This window comes from Phascolarctos cinereus, unplaced genomic scaffold, assembly GCF_003287225.1.
Source record: "Phascolarctos cinereus isolate Bilbo 61053 unplaced genomic scaffold, phaCin_HiC Scaffold_726;HRSCAF=1367, whole genome shotgun sequence".
In the NCBI taxonomy this organism is placed as follows: Eukaryota; Metazoa; Chordata; class Mammalia; order Diprotodontia; family Phascolarctidae; genus Phascolarctos; species Phascolarctos cinereus.
Genome location: NW_027556098.1, coordinates 351,830,334 through 351,850,628, shown reverse-complemented (window position 1 = coordinate 351,850,628; position 20,295 = coordinate 351,830,334). Strand labels below are relative to the sequence as shown.

The following is a 20,295-nucleotide window of genomic DNA, read 5'->3' as shown; positions in this document are numbered from 1 at the left end:
TAGCTCTACCAACAGTGTATTAAAGTGCCTCTACTCACAACCCCTCCAATATTTATTTTTACCTTTACCAATTTGCTTGTTATGAAGTGAAAATTCAGGATTGCTTTGATTTGCATTTCTTAACATAATTCCAAGTTGCTTTCCAGAATGGTTGGAACACTTCACAGTTTTAAAAATAGTTCATCAGTGTTCCTGTCATTTCACATACCCTCCATCTACAACATTGATTATTCCCATCTATTTTCATCTTTGCCAATTTTCTGGATGTGAGATGGGATGTTAGGGTTATTTTGAGTTGCATTATTCTTATTGATTTGAAGTAAGGCCTGATACTCGTAGACATCTCCCCCCCTCAAAAAAAAAACCCACACATACAAGAAACAGACAAAAGCATAGGAAGAGATGATTGATGGTGAGTGGGTTGGGGAGGGAAAGGAAAATGGGTGAGGAGTTCAGAGAAGGCAATTCAAGACTTTAAGCCCAAGAACTCAGAAAAAAAAGTACTGATCCTATCCTCTCCCCAGATTATCAACCTTGCTTCCACTATCCAGGTAATGAATCCATGTGGGGTTGTTACTTGACAAGTCCTTCTGTACCTGTGGTATCCCCTTAATACCTCAGTAGCTACAGTTACTGAAGATCTGGGAAAGAAAGTTTTAACCACCAGCCTTTTGCACTGTTAAATGGTTTAACATTGTAAATAGATCCAGTTTTGTTAGTGGAAATAATATTAAAGAAGATGCATTACCAACTATTTTGCTTCTGGTAAAAGCAAAAGCATCTGGCTCACAGCCAAAGCCTTCCTTATGTGTTGTCTCCCCCATCAGAAAGTGAGCTCCTTGAGAACAGTGATTGTTTTACTTGTTTATTTGTATCCTTAACCCCTAACACAGTGCTTTGTATACAGTAAGCTCTAAATAAATGCTTTTTCATTCATTTGTTCTTCCTTCTATCCTTCCCCCACTACCTCCCTTCCCACACACACAGAGGAAGGTGGTAAATGCAAATGCCTTGGGTCACAACAGAACAAATGAGTTGCTATCACATTCTGAAAGGTTCTCCAGATTGATGTCATAGTCTCAATGTTTCCTACTTTCAGCAGGAAATCAAGAAATACTTCTCACAAGGATGGCATTAGCCCAATTGAGCCTAATCTAGAATTTCTTGTGTGGTCTTGCCACTCATTACCCTTAGCTAATCATGGCCTTCTTCCTGGACAGTGTTTGTATGATAGCCCGGCGGATTTCTTTGGTCTTGATGCTGTAGACAATTGGGTTGACCACAGGTGGAAAAAGAGGTAAGCATTGGCCATCATGACCTGCAGCAGGGGAGGCATAGGGTGCATGAAGCAATGTAACACAGAAAGACTGATCACAGGTACATAGTATGCAAGCACAGCACAGATATGTGACATGCATGTGTTAAGTGCCTTCCATCGACCTTCCCTAGAGGCAATGCCCAGCACTGTTCAGAAGATCAGCCCATAAGAGACCACAATGAACATTGAGTCCACTCCAAAGGTGAAGATGACAATGAAGAGCCCCAGGATGCTGTTGGGGCGAGTGTTTCCACAAGGCAACTTGATCAGGTCTGAGTGGAGGCAGTAGGAGTGGGACAGAGTATTGTGGCCACAGAAGGGCAAGTGCCTTAAGAGTAAGGGCAGTGGAAGCATGAGCCCCAATGTCTTCAGCCCGATGGCAACCCCTGTGCAGGCAATTTGAGGCAGGGTCAGATGGCCATGTAGCACAGTGGGTTGTAGATGGCTATGAAGCGATCCACAGACATGGCCAGTAGAACACCTGACTCCATTATGGTAAAGGAATGCATGAAGAACATCTGGAGCAGGCAGGCTTCAAAGCTGATTTCATTGATGCCAAAGAGGAAGATTCCCAACACAGTAGGCAGTGTACATGTGGTGACACCGAGCTCAACTGATGCCAGCACAAGAAGAGGTACATGGGCTGATGAAGGGTTTGGTCAACCCGAATTACATGGAGGATAGTGCCATTACCCAGGAAGATGATAGCATACACCAGGCAGAAGAGAATAGAAATCTTGATGTGCTCAGCTTCCAGCCCAGGGATGCCAACCAGAATGAAGGTGTAGAGAGTGACTGGTAGGGAACTGTTGAGACCTTGCCTCGCAGAATTTGGTCCTATGGGATCAGAGTTTCCTGGAGGATTGTAAGCAATATGTTAATCATCAGGGACTACTATGGAAAGAGCCCCCATGGGCTCAGTGTAAAGAACATGGGCTTTCGAGCCAGAGAAGTAGGATTCAAATCCTACTTCTTTTGTTTAACTGTTAGTATGATCTTATGCAAATTAGTGAACCTCTCTGGTTCTATAATGGTCAAATGAGAAATTTTGATTAACTAACCTACATATTCAGATAGAAATCTGTGATCCTATGCACTGGGTGTCCAGAGGGGGCAGGATGAAGGGAAAAAGAGTAAAGAGAGCCTCATCTCAAGGCAACTAGGTGGCATGGTGGATAGAATGCTGGGCCTGGAGTCAGGAGGACTTAAGTTCAAATCTAGACTCACACTCTTACTAGCTATGTGACCCTTGGCAAGTCAATTAATCTCTATCTGCCTCAGTTTCCTCAATTGTAATATGAGAATCCTACTAATGCCTACCTCATAGGATTGTTGTGAGGATTAGCACAGTGCCTGGCACATAATTACTTATTCCCATCCCCTTTCCCATTGGGATCCTATAGTTGGACATACATAAAGGTCCTCAAAGTCTGGTCCAAAAGTCAAAAGAGAGTGATGTTGGACTTCTTAGTTTCAGGGCATTAGAGTGTTACCACTATGTAGTGTCTTTCCTACATTATAAGAAATATCTCTGTATAAGGAAAAAGAAAAAAAAAGAAGGAAAAGAGAGAAAGGGAAAATAATAGAAAAAAAGGAAAAGAAAGGAATAAAAAAGAAAGAAGGCATTTATCAAGTTCTTACTATGTGCCAAGTACTGTGCTGTCAGCTCTCAGAGTCAGAATGCCTGACAATGAGGAATGATTCTCCTCCTGACTGCTAAGGTGACATTTATCACTCTGAGCCTGTGTCCTCACATGTAAAATGAAGTTAATGATACTCATGCACATATTTATTAACATTCATTTTTTAAAAAATTTTGAGTTCCAAATTCTTCCCCTCCCTCCTCCCCTCCCACACCCACTAAAAAAGGGGGGAAGTATACAATGTACATACTACCTCATATATTTATTATGAGATCCAAATGATGAAAGGTGTACAAAACAACTTGTAGCCATAAAGCACTATCTATCTATCTACCCCCCCCTCTCTCTCATAGCTGGGATACAAAAACGAAATGAAAAACAGTCCAAGCCCTCAAAGAAATCACATTCAACTGGATGACAAGGATTCAAAACTGGTTGTGGAGATATTGGGACAACCAAAGTTGTGCATTGACTAACTAGATGCAAATAACTTACGAAAACCTGAATGGTGGGGCATTCTGTGGACTTTATCAAAACAGAGAGAATAATAATTTGGGGTAATATGACATTCAATATCACTGAGTCAGGTTTCAGGTGCCTATGGAGAGAACAACTTCAAATTGGAACCAAAGGGTAGTTTGGGGTTCAGTGAAGAGGATCAGAAGCACTTCTGCAATGCTTCAGAAGTTAGTATTGCTCTACCTCCAACAGTCTTCACCCCGAAAAAGACCAAAATCTTTACAAACCAAACTTGCTAAGAATTCCCCCAGACCTTTTTTTTTAATCTTTTCACATTTTTTGTTCCATCTCTCTCTCTCTCTCTCTCTCTCTCTCTCTCTCTCTCTCTCTCTCTCTCTCTCTCTCTCCTTCTCTTCAATAGTTCCCTAACTGAGCTGGGGTTTCCTCACTTCTAGACAGGAGTCCTTATAAATTCTATTTCAATCTCAATTAGGGCCTGCTGTATCTTCCCTGAGGGAGACAGGGGAAAGGTGTATACTAAGGTCAAGGTATAGGAGGTAATGGTTAGGACCTGAGGCCAAGAATGGGGACTGTGATGAATACTAAGGTGTAGGACTTGTTACAAGAAGACCTGGTTCAAGAACCTAGATCACAGACACTTACCAAGAAAAAAAAGAGACTCTTTGGACACTCTGTAAGTGGGTCCCTGGTGTTTCAATGTTGGTGTCTCCTTCTCTCTGGGCATGTGAAGGTGGGCAGAGGGCCTCATCTTATATGAGTCCATGAAGGTCTCATTGGGGTGCCAAGCCTCCAAGAGTAGGCTGTAGAGAGTAGACTGTATAATGAAAAGTCTCCAGAACAGAGTTTTCTGCTCCTCTGGGAATCAATTATCTAGATAATTACTCACTCTGATCACAAAGACAAAATGAAATTGAGAAAATAGCCAGGCTGAAATTAGGACTAGCAAAGGAAGGCTTCATGAAAATAAAGCAAGAGGCTCAATAAAAGTTAGGCAAAAAAAAATTCTAAATTTTCTGTGGCTTGACTTTTTTTCTTTCATGTGAAGTTTTCATCATTGAATTAGGATAAGGTGTTTGTGGTTGTCCCATGCCAGAAAAAAAAATATTAGAAACATTCAAAAAGAGGTTTGATGACATCCTCTTTGTTAGGAATATTGTAGAGAGGATTTCTGTACTAAGCGAGAACTTGGATTATGTGGTTCAGTGGAAAGAGAGCTAGATTTTATATCAGAGTGCTTGTATTCAAATCTTGTCCCTGATGCTTATTTACCTGTGTGATCTTGGGCAAGTCACTTCATTTCTCTTCATTTTAATTGCCTCAACTATAAAATTAGGAATTTGGCTTAGATGATCTCTTAGATGTCTTCCAGGTCTAAACTGACTATACTCTGTGACTCTTCCTTTCTCTTGGCCTTACGTTCCTCATATGTGAAATTAGTGTTTGTGCTAGATGAACCTGAAACTTCTTGTCAGCTCTAGATCTATGTTTGTATGAGTTTATAAACCTATTTCTGGAGTCCTCAGATTGCCTTGATTTATTTTTCATTGGGAGTTTTTTAAGTTCTTATACTTCTCCACATAATATCTACTCATGATGTGATTGCCTTTGTAGGTTTCTTGCTCACTTTTCCTTTTGCATAATTCCAATACTGATTTATCTGAGTGGCAGCTGGGCTTATATCCAACCGTTTTCTCTTTCTTGCCATGTATTCTTTTTTTGTCCCTGAAAGCAAATAATCAGTCCTCACCTGCTCCTCTACCCCTACCACCATCACTCACCATTTTGGTTCCTTCCCACTAAAATGTTGACCCACTGCCACCCTCACCCCCTCACTTCTGGTCCAGAACATAAAGACTGGGCAACTTCAATGACTTCCTTGCATCAAGAGAAAAGATTCTGATTGTACCCTAGCATCATAGAAACTCACATGGAGCTCTTCTAAAGATGAGGAAACTAGATCCTTTGGAGAGAAAGCAAACAAGTATTTATTAAGCACTGTGCTAAGTGCTTTACAAATATTATCTTATTTTATCCTCACAACAACACTGGCAGGTAGATGCTATTGTTATCCCTATTTTACAATTGAGGAAAATGAGGCAGGCAGAGGTGAAGTGATTTACTTGACCAGTGTCACCAGCTAGTAAGTATTTGAGGCTAAATTTGAACTTAGGTCTTCTTGACTCCAGGCCTGGTGCCCTATCTACAGTATCACATCCCTGCTTATGAGAGAAGCCACTAGTCCTCCCAGGAATAATGATTTAGGTCTACAGGTGTCACTAGGTGGGAGATTTTCTTGTAAGTGAGAAGAAAAGAAGTTGAATAGTGGTGCTTTGTGACTTCCTGCTGAGTTGTACTGAGGTGGCTATTTCTTGATTTAAGACCAACAGAGAAAGAGAGAGAAACCTGTTGTATTCCCTGTGATACCTATGTGGGTAAGAGAAAGTACTTTTCAAACCAGATGATTACTATGTCTCTTGGGTCATTCACATCAGCATGCTAGAAGTAATACAGAGAGCATTGCTAAAGATTGTGAAGTTTGGGCTAACAACCTAAAAGCTTCATGGAGCAATGGTCCCTTTATCATTACTGCTAAGTGAGGGCAAAGACTTCATTAGAGTAAAGCCAACTTGGGAAGCCTACAACCGGCTAATAAGAGTTTTCTGAGAAGGAGATATGGGTTTTCAGATCACAGATCCAGGTATGAGAATGACGATCTCCTAGGTAGGGATGGAACTTTCCAAAAAGTTCTTCAGTGTTAATTCATAAGGTTTTTGCCTTGTGCAGAGTTCTTTCCTCTGATTTGCAATGCCTCAGTCACTGGGGAGGGGGATGGGTTGTTTATAGCTTAGTTCAGAACTATAGAGCACAGTCCCAGGTCCAAGTCCAAGCCCTGACCCCCCTCCTCCCCACTGGGGGTGTGTGTGTGAAGGGGCTTGAGTCTCAGCACCCTCACTTCTCAAGGCTTCCTTGCCTGGATGGCTACACAATCTCTCCTGGAATCACCAGGCTCAAACTTCTGGATCCCATGAGGACCACAGATGGCACCTAGAAACTAAGACAAACAAAAACAGGACAGAAACAATCACTCTTAAGTCCATTTCTTGGAGCAGGTGTAAAAGACGGAACAATTCAGTTAATGGTGCACATTCAACATGCTGTGGGTGAACTGTGATCTTCACCCTCTGGATAGAGCGGGTTAAAAGCAGCAGGAAGAGAGTGAATAGTTTAATCTTTCCAGTTCTAAAGATACAGTCATTCCCACTTAAGTGGGAAGGGATGCGGAGGCTTCCATGTTAGACTATCTGGACTTGCTCCAAAGACCCATCATGGGCACTTCTATGTTAGGTGAACTGGGCATGCCCAGACAAGCCTGGATTATACACTGAATCTTAGAGGTTTTAAAGGAAACTCCGATGAGATAATAGACATTCTTACCTGGTCTGTGCCCTCTTCCTAGATTGGGGACTTCAAAACCATGCCTCTGAGACTGCCTTATCATAAAACTTCTCTCAGTCCCTGGGATCTCCTCCTGGTGGCACATCCTGCTACCCAGCTAACTTTCATACTCTGGATTATCCCTCTATAAGACCTACTCCCTTCTCCTACTGATGAGTTTTTTTCTGGGGCCTCCACTTTCTGGAGGGGCCCAGCTTGGCTTTCATTTCCTATTAGGGATTTATAAGGATGTAGAGGGCCACAGGCTGTTCAAGAGGTCTCATTGATGGGTGAAGGCCCCTCTCAGGTGCTGATCTTTGAGCAAAGGTCGCCTGGTTCAGTGCTCCATTGTATGGATCTGTAACAGTCTTTAACTCCCCTAGTTATTGTATGGTCATTAGCAGTCTATTCTGGAATTGGAGTCAGATAAGAGCACAGCACGTGCATGCACTGTCCTTGAGCACAGCATGGGCTATACATCATTGTAACTTGAGAAAGAGTTCCTGTTATTTTACTATATAAGTAAGTGTTTTGCTAAAAATAAACGGAGTTGCTTCCATCTTGTCTCCCGCCTCATCAATGCGCATTCGAGATAGAAAATCAAGCTGGTCTTGATTCATCAGATGATTGGGAAATCCTAGGCCCTAGGTAGGCTCTATAGCCAAGTGAACTAGTTGTGCACAACAAACTGGCGCCCAACGTGGGGCTGCAATGCTGCCGTGAAGAAGATATGGAGAGTAAGACAGCTGCATGAAACAGTCGGAAAATGTCTGGACCAAGAAGACGCGACACCCACATCAAGACACCGAGGTCTGTTGGAGCCAGGCAGCCTCCTTGTGAGAGGTCTCCGAATCGTATCCCGTGGCACAAAACTACGGAGAGGTAAGATAAAGTCTTATCATGAGGCAAAATCTAGGTAAACTCTCAGATAAGGAACAGAATGCTAGAGTAATATATAAAGTGATTAAGGAACAGGGGTGCTCCGTAACTCCTAAGAAAATAAGAGAGTTTCTAGATATTATTGATATAAAATCTCCATGGCACCCCAGAGAAGGGAGTTTAGATTTAGAACAATGGAAAATAGTGGGAGAACAATTGACAGAATTTTATAACACCAAAGGCCCAAAATCAGTTCCTCTGGGTACTTTCACTATCTATAATCTTATAAAAATGGGCTTGTAGGAGCTGTGAGAACAAAGGAAGCTCCCGCCATGTGCCATGAGGAATTTCAAAAATCCCCAAGGGGAAGTAGAAAAGAAACGTGTAGTCACAGCACTATATTGTGGACATTGTGGAGCATTACAAAGTGAAAAGGTTTCCTTTTATAAAAACCAAAACCTTAAGAAAGATTTTGCCTGGTTTTAGAATACCATGAAAAGAAAAGATAAAAAAAAAATAGTATTATTTCATTTGTGTAGGGAATTTCTGACAAGTTTCTCGCTTTTGGATTCTCCCTGTCATTTTGTTCTATGTTTGCCTGTGTCTGTGTGAATGATGGTCTGTGCTGAAATGCTGTTAGTGACTTTCTTCCCTTCGCCCTCCCTAATACCAGCCGCATTTCCTGGGAGCGGGTGGATGGGGGAGAGAATGGGAGAAAAAGTACTTCATTATTTAGGTTATATAATTTGATAAAAGGCAAGAAAGTTTAAGCATACAGGAATAAGAAAAGTATGGATAGAAAGAATAATATAATCTGTTTGCATGAATAGCAGGAATAGATGATTTGAGAGTAAAAGATTTGGAAACTTTTGGAGAAAAAATTCTCTTTCTTTTTTGCATTCTAAAGCTCTGGCCAAAGCTTTGGGTGTAAGATTGAAAGATTATGTTGAAAAATATTCTCTTCCTTTCTCTCGAATTCCAACCCTGGCCAGGTTGGGGTGGGGGAGAAAAGAAGGAGAAGGAGGAGTTTTCCTCTTCAAATCAAAAAGAAAAGTTTTTAAGTATTGGAACACAATCTAAAGATAATTTAGTTCATTCACATTAGTAATATGCATGTTTCAAGTTTTAAAAATCTAGTCTCATTACAAATTGGTACACTTTTATGTGTTATCAAGCAATTTTTAATAATTTAAATGTTATTAAAATGTGAACTAAAAGAAACTGAAAGGTAGTGAGATAACTGTGTAAATCCAGCTAAATTATTTTATCAAGTCCAGTTAATCTTGTTCTATGATGTTTTATAACTATCATTTAGAAAATCAGGTATTTCTATCTTTACCTATGATTAAAAGAACAGCTTAGAGCTAAAATAATTTAACTATCACTCATGAAAATTACCAAAATTGTTAACTAAGTTATTTGAAGTTACTGTTTTAAAGCTAAGACCTAGAATTCTTAATTACTTCTGAGTGAAAAGGAGGGACACAAGGCAATTCCCTTAACTTTGTAAGCTTGCCAAAAGCTCCTACCAACTGTGTCAAGGTCGTCTGCTCTGAGAGAAGAATTTGTTTATGTTATTGAGTTCCTAAACAATTCATTTAGCTTACTGAGAAATTGCAACTTTATATAAATGATTTCTAATAATTGGCTTTTTCACCAAGACAAGTTTAAATGTGGGAAAGGATGTTAAGTAAAATTTCTTATATATGTGAGTCCTAGTAAATCTTTATTGATTATTGCACTTCTATGAAAATAATTAACTGTATCTGGCTTTAAGCCATAATCAGTGAAACTTACTGCTTGAGGTAAAAGACTCTTAGAACTATAATTAACTTTGTTTTGAGCTTGAATTTGGGTATGGTTGTCTCATTAAATCAGTATTTCCCATTTTCCCTATTATGATCCTTTAAGGAGGAATGTTTCTTACCATGTGCCAAATTTTGTTCATCACACTATTAAACTTGTTAGTCAGAAATATTCCCAGACAAAAATAATTTATTGTATGGATGATAAACTTTGCAGTTGTCCTACTACTACCAAACTTTCCTTATTAATGCCCAAGTTTTAACAAGCTTTTCAGTCAACAAGCCTTTCAGTCTCATAGATTTATAATTACCCCTGAAAGGGTACAGAGGGTGTCACCCTTTGCTTACTTTGGGTGTATTGTTCTGCAGTCTGCAGGTATACCACCAAAATGTTACAAATTAATCAAGATTCCTTGATAATTTTTAATAAGTTTCACATGACTTTTACGGATATTAATTACTTTTAGCTTGCCTAATAAATCACCACTAATCAATTATTTTAAGATGAAGTTAAACTACTAGGATAACAGATAGCTAAAACTCAATTCATTTCCCCTTAATTTGTGGGCATGATATTTTACATTTACTGAGAGCTGTTATTTTCTCCTGCTTTTTCTATCCATAAAACTGACAAAATACAAAATGAAATCCAATGAACTTGTTTGGGTTCCTTAAAATTTATCTGTTTTTATTATTGCAAAGAAGTCAGGAAAATTAACGATGCTTTATGACTTCCTAGCCTTTGATAGTTATTGATTTAAAAGATTGCTTTTTTACTATTCCATTACAAAAAGCTAAAAATGATACATTACATGAATGACATTTTATGTGCTCATCCCAATCCTGAAGTGTTGGAAGAAATCTTACAAAAAACACAAGATTTGTTGCAAAGTCATGGGCTTCAAATAGCCCCAGAAAAAATTCAAAAACTTCCTCCATATCAATATTTAGGTCACCAGATACTTCAAGAAAAAATAGTTCTACATCCTCCAAAAATAGACCTACAAAAGTGGAAAACACTTAATGATTTTCAGAACCTTATAGGAGATATACAGTGGCTTCGTCACAGATAGGCATATGATTGCCTTTGAGGTGATCCTCACTTAGATTCACCCTGAATACTGACCCCTGAGGCGAAACACACATTGTTGTATATTCAGGAACAAGTAGTTGGAGCACACACAAACAGGATTGATAGGCATGAAAGTGTGGAGGCTTCTATATTTAACACCCCAAATTCTCCAACAGCAGTGATACATCAGAAACAAAGGCTTTTAGAATGGGTATATTTGCCATCTCAGCCAAAAAATACTTTAAGTAATTATATGGTCCTAATAGGGGACTTAATACATAAAATTGACAACAGGTGTTTAACATTATGTGGCACACATATGGAAGTTATACACCTTTCATTTTCTCAACAAATGATTGAAACAGCAATACAAACAATGCCTAACTGGCAAGTGAATATCAATTTGAAACTTGTGTATGGAAAACCCTTAAATATCACAATCTTTGAGAATTGGCCTTGGATACAACCCACACTTACAGCAGGTGAACCCTTTCATGGGATTAATGTTTTTACTAATGCCACAAAGATGAATAAGGCCTCTATCTGGTGCCCTAAAAGAAAGGAGTTAACCCTTTATATCCACACAACAGAAAGAATTATATGCTGTCTATAGTGCATTTCAAAAATATGAGGAGCCAATGAATATTAGCACAGATAGTAAATATGTTGAAGGAATTCTAAAACATCTAGAGACTGCTGTAATAAAAAATACTGGTAACAATATATGTCAGCTGCTTAATGCTATACAACTTATGATACAGAATAGGACAGAAAAATTTTATGTTTTGCATGTTCGTTCCCACACTCTTGCCCAGGACCAATTTTTGAAGGTAATGATATTGTTGATAGGTCTTTAACAACGAATGTGGAAATAGCAAGGAATAGTCATAATAAATTACATTTATCTGCTAGGTCTTTAAGAACTTTATATGGCATAACAAAATCACAAGCACGTGAAATTGTTAAGCGCTGTGCTACTTGTGTGCCTTTTCAACCCCCTTTCCATGTTGATGTCCATAACCCCAAGGGACTTACACCTAACACCTTATGGCAAATGGATGTTACTCATTATTCTCCTTTTGGAAGACAAAAATATGTTCATGTTTCTATTGATACTTATTCAGGCTTTATTTTTGCTACTGCTCAAGTCGGTGAGGCTGTTCGCAATGTTGTTAATCATTTGCTTCATTGTTTTTCCTTCACTGGCCCACCCCAGTGCTTAAAGACTGATAATGGTCCTGCATATATTTCACAAGGTTTTAAAAAGTTTTGTACTGAGTTCTCTATTAGTCACACTACTGGCCTTCCCTATAATCCTCGTGGTCAGGCCATAGTTGAACGTGCCAATCGTACCTTGAAAATGGTGCTCCAAAAACAAAAAGGGGAGCTAAGGGATCCCCTTGGCATCAATTGAACACTGCACTCTACACTATAAATTATTTAAAATTCGATAGTTGTAACCTCTCCCTGCAATGAAATATCTGGCAGGAAATGACAACAGTACTAGTGACACCACTAAATCAAACAGATTCCTTTCTCCTAAACATAATATGAAAGTTATGTGGAGAGACGTTGAGGTGTCTGGCAGGGTCCAGGGCAAGTGCTAACCTGGGGGCAAGGGTTTGTTCTTATTTTCACAGGTGATGGAGAACTCTGGGTCAGAACAAAGGATGTCCGCATTATCCATTCAGAAGGGACAAGGCAAGCAGAAGAGAAAACACAGGCCGGCCAGGAAATTGAAGGAGCCGAAAGAATAAGAAGAAGGCACTACAAGAACTTTTAACCAAGCTGTGCCTCTTGTCGTTATCGTCAGCAGGGATACAGAATACAGCAGCAGCAGAGACAGGAAATACAACACGATGGGCCTTTGTGACAAAACCACCATGGCCCAGACTAGTTACATGGGGAGAGACAATACCTGAGGTCATTCTGCAAGGAAATGCCTCCACAGGTTTTGGCAAGGAATTTCATTTCATATCACCTAAGAACCGGTCTCAACACACTGTAAAAATGAACTTTACTGGTGTGGCTTTGGTGCCGCCTATTTGTGTTACAAAAGGCAATGACACCAAAGAGTCCACGTGTTTACAATTATTTAATGTCACCACCTTTTGATGGGTATGTGTTTAGTAACACGGCACCCCCTCCTTATACTGTTGTCTTTTCCAATTTTATAAGGTTTCTTACATGGGCATCTTGGGGTCACAGTGTGTTAATGACAGACCTATCAGATGTCCAAGTAATTCAAAGCCATGCTATCATGTGACACGATTAGCAAGAGCTTAGGGTATCCTCCTTGGTTATCTTATATACTTCAGAACGTCATTGTGTTGTGTTACAAAAGAACAATCCTGGCACAATTATACTAGGGAGAAAAACAATCATACTTGGGCTTTTGGCGGGTTTCCATTTCCTCAGTGGGTTTCCCTTCATGACAGAGGGGTTGAAAATCAGTTGTGGAAGGTGGGCAGCCTTAGGCCCATAAACATCACGAATTTGCAAGGGACCTTCCATGATAATATGACAATGAGCTTGTTTGACTGGTAATCATGCATTTATGTGGGGAAGAGCACAGAATGTTAATATAACGGCCGTGGATTCAGGGGAATATAATGTCACTTGTATTAATTGCAGGATGTCTGAATGTATAGGAACCAAGATTAGAGACCAAATTATTTTTGTTATTACACAACAAAAGTTTGCCTTGGTGCCTGAGAAAAGCAAAGATTGGTATGAGTCATTCTGATCATATTTTTGGAATAATAGACCAAAGTAATCAATTAGCAGTTGCTAGGAAAAAGAGATGTATTTCATGTGTAGCATTAGGAATTGTTTCACTTATAGCTATCATAACTGCTTCTGTATCTTTATCTCAATCTATATCTATCACAAGAAATGAAATGGTTCAAGCTGATTTTATGAATCAATTAGCTCGCAATGTATCTAAAGGTTTTCAAACACAAAAAGGATAGATGATGAATTTTACCATATACTTGAGGGAATGAAGGAAACCATTATCAAATAGGTGATGAATTGGATATTTTAGAATATAGAACACATTTAAAATGTGATTATAGGTATGAATTCACTTGCCTTACCAATGTTAAATACAATAAATCCCAATGGGATTGGCAAAGAATACGTAGGCATCTAAATGGGCTGTTTGGAAATTCTATTGCAGTGGATATTGATGACTTATATGAAATTGCTAAAGATATTGCAAGGGCGCTGATAAGATTTGATGCCAGATAAAACTGCCCAACATATACTTGATTGGCTAGATAAACTCCGTAACCCTTTTGATAACCTTGGACATTGGCTTATGTCTCTATTGTCTTCTTGTTGCCATATGTTTATTGCTGGCCATGCTGTGTTTTGGACCGTGTTTGCTCAGGTGCATAGCTAATCAGATAAAGGACTTTGGGACTGAGCTTCATATGCTCCGTCTCCAACAAAACAAAAAGGGGGAATTGTTAGGGATCTGTAAGGATGTAGAGGGCCACAGGCTGTTCAAGAGGTCTCACTGATGGGTGAAGGCCCCTCCCGGGTGCTGATCTTTGAACAAAGGTCTCCTGATTCAGTGCTCCATTGTATGGATCTGTAATAATCTTTAACTCCCCTAGTTATTGTATGGTCATTAGCAGTCTATTCTGGAATTGGAGTCAGATAAGTGCACAGGACTGTGCGTGCACTGTCCTTGAGCACAGCATGGGCTATACGTCATTGTAACTTGAGAAAGAGTTCCTGTTATTTCACTATATAAGTAAGTGCTTTGCTAAAAGTAAACGGAGTTGCTTCCATCTTGTCTCCCGCCTCATCAATGCGCATTCAAGATAGAAAATCAAGCTGGTCTTGATTCATCAGGTGATTGGGAAATCCTAGGCCCTAGGTAGGCTCTATAGCCAAGTGAACTAGTTGTGCACAACAATTTCCCTCTTGGTCTTGTTCCTGGCTTTGGAGCTTCAAAACCATACTCTTGATGTGAGTACCTTCTCCTCCCCACCCCTTTCAGCTCCCTTTTGTGTGCTATGAGCTCCTTGAAGGCAATGATTGTCTTTCTTTTTGATTGTATTTGTATGCCCAATGCTTAGCACAGCACCAGGACACAGTAAGTGCTTAATAAATGCTTAGTTCCTTCATTCGTTTGTTCCTTCATTTGTTCCTTCCTTCCTTTCTTCCTTCCTTCCTATGCCTGACCAGGAATCCTCACTAAAACATCCCTGACAAATAGTCATCCTGCCTTTATTTAAAGACTAATGTGATAGGGAGCTAGTGTATCCTGAGGCAGTCCATTCCTCTTTGTAACAGCTTAAATTATTAGAAAGTTTTTCCTTATGTCAAGCTGAAATTTACCTCTTGGCATCTCTTAACCACTGCTCCTATTTCTATAATCCGGGATCAAGGAGAACAAGTCTCATACTGTGCATTCTTTGTGACTGTCCTGCCCATTGTGTGCTTTTGCCAGGAAAAAGGAGCTTCAGTTGTCCAGGCCACTGGGTTCTCTGACTTTAAATTTGACCTGTTGGGCATAGCCTTGCCAGCTGGGGTGACATCTTCTTTTTCAAAATCTACTATCACGAACATTTTTTCTGGAGCAGAATCTAGATCAATCCATGCTGGATCAGCTTGGTCTTCATGTTATAGACATTTGGGTTGACCACAGGGGGCACTAGGAGATAGACACTGGCCAGGAGGAGGCAGACAGCAGGAGCAGCATGTTTCACAAAATGATGCACCATGGTTACCCCAATCATGGGCACATAGTATACAGGTACAACCCAAATGTGTGACACACATGTTAAGAGCCTTCCTCCTACCTTCCCCAGAGGCAACGCCCAGCACCATATGAAGGATGAGGACATAACAGATGACAATGAGTGAGGAGTCAAGTCCAAAGGTAGAGACGACAATACATAGCCCCAGAATGCTATTGGGATGTGTGTTTCCACAGGGCAACTGGATCAGGTCTGAACAGAGGCAGTAGGAGTGGGACAGTGTGACCACAGAAAGGCAGATGCCTCAAGAGGAATGGCAGTGGAAACACGATCACTACACTCTTTAACGCAACAGCAATTCCTGTGTGAGTAATGCAGGATAGAGTTAAGGTGGCTGTATAGCGCAGTGGGCTGTAGATGGCTATAAAACTATCAACAGACATGGCCAGCAAGACAGCTGACTCCATGAAAAGGAGTGGATGGAGAACATCTGGAACAAGTAGGCATTGAAGATGATCTTCTTGGTGCTAAAGAGAAAGATGCTCATCATGGTGGGTAGTGTGGAGGCAGAGACCCCAACCTTGGAGAAGGCCAACATAGCCAGGAACAAATACATGGGCTGGTGGAGAGGTGGGTTGCCAAGGATCACTATTCTAGCCTGACATGGATCAGGCTATTACCAACAAGGGCCACAAAGTACATGGAACAAAAGGGGATGGCGAGCCAGGGGTAGACAGCCTCAGCCTAGGGAGGCCAGTGAGGAAGAATGTCTCTGGGTGAAGTAGCTACTGTTGAATGTCATTCCCCAATCCCAGGTCTCTGAGAAGGTGTTCAGGCAGGAACTAGGGTTTAATAGACACATTTAAGTATTATGCATGTAATTCATGGAGCAGTCAATTAAAAAGAGTTCCTAGGGCTTAACTTCATGGCCCAACTAGTTGAGCTTTCCCAAGAAAGGGATAAATGAATCAAAGAGCACTCTTAAGCTAATGTGATTCTCTATTCATATTTTTACAAAGGATACATATGAATCAATCTTTAATAATCCTGTTTATTTAATGAATTTAAGGCAAAGTGTAATTTAATATGAGATTTAGAGAAATATAAATTCCTGGCTACATTTTAGTACTTTCCTTACTAAACTCCAACATTTATCCATCATTTTTAATCTGGCCTTGGTTTTTCCCAATCAGGGCTAAATATAAAACTCATTCTGATTCATGACCCTTAGTTCTCAAAGACCGTGCCAGTGAAATGCAAACAGGGTTTACCAAGTTAAGAAGATATAGAGTATTTATCTAAAGATACACAGTATTTCTGTCTTCTAAAGACCAACCTAGCTAAGTGAAAGGAAGCTCATTACCATGTGAATTGTTTTGTTTGGAATAACTCATGAAGGCATCTCTGGTTCTTCCTCAATGGAGGAAGTACCATGCTGATGAAATCTCCAGTATTTTTGAATTATTGAAGAAGAATCTTTTTTTTAGTATCAGAACCTCTTCAATCATACTTTCAGGTAACTTCAATTCACTCTTTGATCTCTCTGTCCCTGTCTATCTGTTTCAAAAAGGGATTGTTACTTCCTTACTACCTCAACTTAAACTCTGAGAATGCTTCCTTTGTCTAACTATCTAGCCTGTCAGTTCTTTGATATTCAAAGTTAATTTAGTTTTCTGATGGTGGCTTTTTGATCCATATGACTTAATTTAGAGGAAAAAAAAGGGGTTGTTACCTTTTTAAATGGCCATTAGCAAGGCTGGTTATTCTGAATTTGGATAAAATACAATCCAAATACAAACATACATATACACACACACATACACACACATACATATATATACATACAATATACATATACATACACATACACATACACACACACACACACACACACACACACACACACACACACACACACACATATATATCCCAATCAGGAGAATTTTTCTGATCCTATGAAAGATCTGACTTTATCTGTTATAGAAGTCCTCCAGCTTCCCCACTTCCTTGTGGGCAATTCTAAATTCCCATAGAATTCATTCCTTCTGTTGTCGTTATTCAGTCTCTCAGTTGTATCCAACTCTTCATGATCCCATACCGTCCAGGGGATTTTCTTGGCAAATATACAGGAGCGGTTTGCCATTTCTTCTCTGGCAGATTAAGGCAAATAGGGTTTAAGGGACTTTACCTCTTGCCCAGGAGCACACAGCTAGTAAGTGTCTGAGCCTGGATTTAACTGAGGTCTTTCTGACTCCAGACCCAGAGCTCTATCTACTAAGCCATCTAGCTAAACTCTGAATAGCTCTAGCTTATTCTCAAACTTGCCTAAAAGGGCAATACCTTTTTCAGAAATTTTAAAACACCTTTAAACAGAATATAACTGCATTTTTAAACAAATATGTAATTTTTCCATGGACTAAGATTTCACCAAGTGTGGGGACCGATTCCCCCGGCCTCCTTCCATAGATATAGAACTCCTCAAGAATAAAGGCAGAGTTTCACCCATCAGGGAGTTCATGGGTAACCTCTTATAGTCTATCTTCTCTTCCTGATGAAGTAAAAATAGGGTGGATAGCTAGAATTACCTGCGTTGACAATTATTACCCACAAGAAGGTAGACTGAGAGATAAGCATTGCTTAAAGGAAGGGTAACTGTGCAGTGGGAGGAATTCACATGAGGCTTGGACTTTCTGTTCCAGCCAGACAAGGCTTCTTCCTTCCTTTTCTCTACCATCTACCAAAACTCCCTTGCTTCCCTGTGGGGTGAATTCCCTACTCCTTTGTCCACTGTCAATATCTGTGCATTCTTTGTGATTGTAGGTATTTGTATGGATGGACTCACTGACTCCAGCTAAGAACTGAGTCTTATTTGGTAAAAAGAGAGAGAGAGATTGAGAGGAGAACACAAGGATCAAGAGGGCTCATATTAAGGCTATAAGAAAAAGAATGTCTTTTGTGCTTTTGTGAACTTTGGAGGTGACCTGTGTGTCAAGTTAAATTCTGATCTGAATGAGTGGCAGTGTAGTAGAATGGATCAGATCTTCAGAGGACAGTAGACTGGACCTAGAGTCAGGAGGACCTGGATTCAAATCCCACCTTAGACAGTTACTAGCTATGATGGTCTTTGTGAGGTAGTGTAAATCCTCTACCATCTTCATATTCCCTTGATTTTCCTGTTGTAGGAATGAGTTAGTTATATGGGCAGTTATATGACTGTGCCACCAGGAGGCATCCTTAGATTGAACCAGGAAATTGGAAGAATGGATTCTCTAAGAACAAGCATCTGAAAAACATCAAAAGCTCCTTACCTTCCATGCTTTGCAGGATTCATGCCTGGGCTTTTTCCAGGGGCTCTCTAAGGGATAGAGGAAGACAGACATGAAGGCTCCATCCTCAGAGAGCTATTGGGCTTAGGGGTACCTATGTGGTGCTGTGAATAGAGAACCAGGAATTCAAATCTAACCTTAGATACTAGCTGTATGACCATGGGCAAGTCACTTAACCCTGTTTGCCTCAATTTCCTCATCTGTAAAATAAGCTGGAGAAGGCAATGGAAAACCATTCAAGTATCTCTGCCAAGAAAACCCCAAAAGGGGTCATGAAGAGTTGGACACGACTGAGAATGACTAAACAATAGCAACAAAAACCCATTCTTCTTCCCCTCCAAAGACCACCTTCAGTGTTTTTTCTTCATACCTTCTCACTCTTCTCCCCACCCTCAAATTCCTCCCTAAGTTCCCTTCCTATAAATACAGATACCTTTATAGCTAGCTAGTTAGATAGTTGTATTTCCGTGTAATTAGTTTCCTCTATTTTATTTTATATACTTGAAAATATTACACTGAGAAGGGGTCCATGGGCTTCATCAGATTGCCAAAGGGTGTCCATGACAAAAACAAAAAGGTTAAGAACCCCTGCTCCAAGCCAATCAGAAAGCCTCCTTGGTAGCCCAATAGGATGTGGTGCCTCAATCTTATTTCCTGATATTTGGTTAATTAAAATATTCCACACTATCTCAGAAGCCTAAGAACACATAGACACATTCATAGTTTGCTATATGTGCCTGCGGGGAGGCTGTGATAACTTAGCCATTTGGAACCAGACTAAGTTAAACTGGGAAGGCCCCTTTCTCTCCTCTGATACTGACATTACCTTGGTGCGAGCCCTCATCGCCTTATGCTAGCAGGCTATTACGATAGACTGCTGCAATAACATATTGCAGTAGACTATCGGTCTTTCTGCCTCAAGTATCTCCCTTCTCCAATCCGTTCACCACTCATCTGGAAAACTGGTTTTCCTAAAACATAGATCTGACCATATCACATCACTCTTTTTCACTCCATTCAGTAAACGAATGCCTCCTATTGCCTCCAGGATCAAATATAAACTTCTTTGCCTTTTATAACCCTTCATAACTGGGCCTTTTCCTACCTGTCCAGTCTTCTTACACCTCACTCTTCTCCGTATAGTCTGTGCTCTAGTGACACTGGCTTTCTTGCTATTCTTTTCATGTGACGATCCATTTCCTGACTCCCAGTGTTTTTACTGGCTGTCCCATGCCTGGAATACTCTTCCTCCTTCTCTCTGACTTCCAGCTTCCCTGGCTTCCTTTACGTGTCTGCTAAAGCCCCACTTTCTGCAAGATGTCTTTCCTAGTCCTCCTTAATCTTAGGGCTTTCCCCCTTAAACCCCAAAATTTATCTTGTATGTACCTTGTTTGTACTGAGGTTTTTGTGTGTCATCTCCCTCATTGCACTGGGATCTCCTTGACAGCAAAGTCTGTTTCTTTATATCCTCAGCACTTAGTTCAGGGCCTGGCATACAGTAGGCTCTTAATAAGTGCTAGCTTATTGACTGACCAGCCAGGGACAAAAATCCCCCAAATCTCATATTTACTTAGTGCTTATGCTTGCCTCTCTCCTCAGTCATTCACTAGGAATTAATTTTT

General features: G+C 40.1%; 2 pseudogenes; both read right to left on the bottom strand.

The window, feature by feature from the left end:
- Window positions 1–1,190: 1,190 nt before the first annotated feature.
- LOC110195061 (olfactory receptor 51G2-like) lies at window positions 1,191–15,216 on the bottom strand (annotated as a pseudogene).
- Window positions 15,217–15,233: 17 nt separating this feature from the next.
- LOC110195062 (olfactory receptor 51I1-like) lies at window positions 15,234–19,517 on the bottom strand (annotated as a pseudogene).
- Window positions 19,518–20,295: the final 778 nt, after the last annotated feature.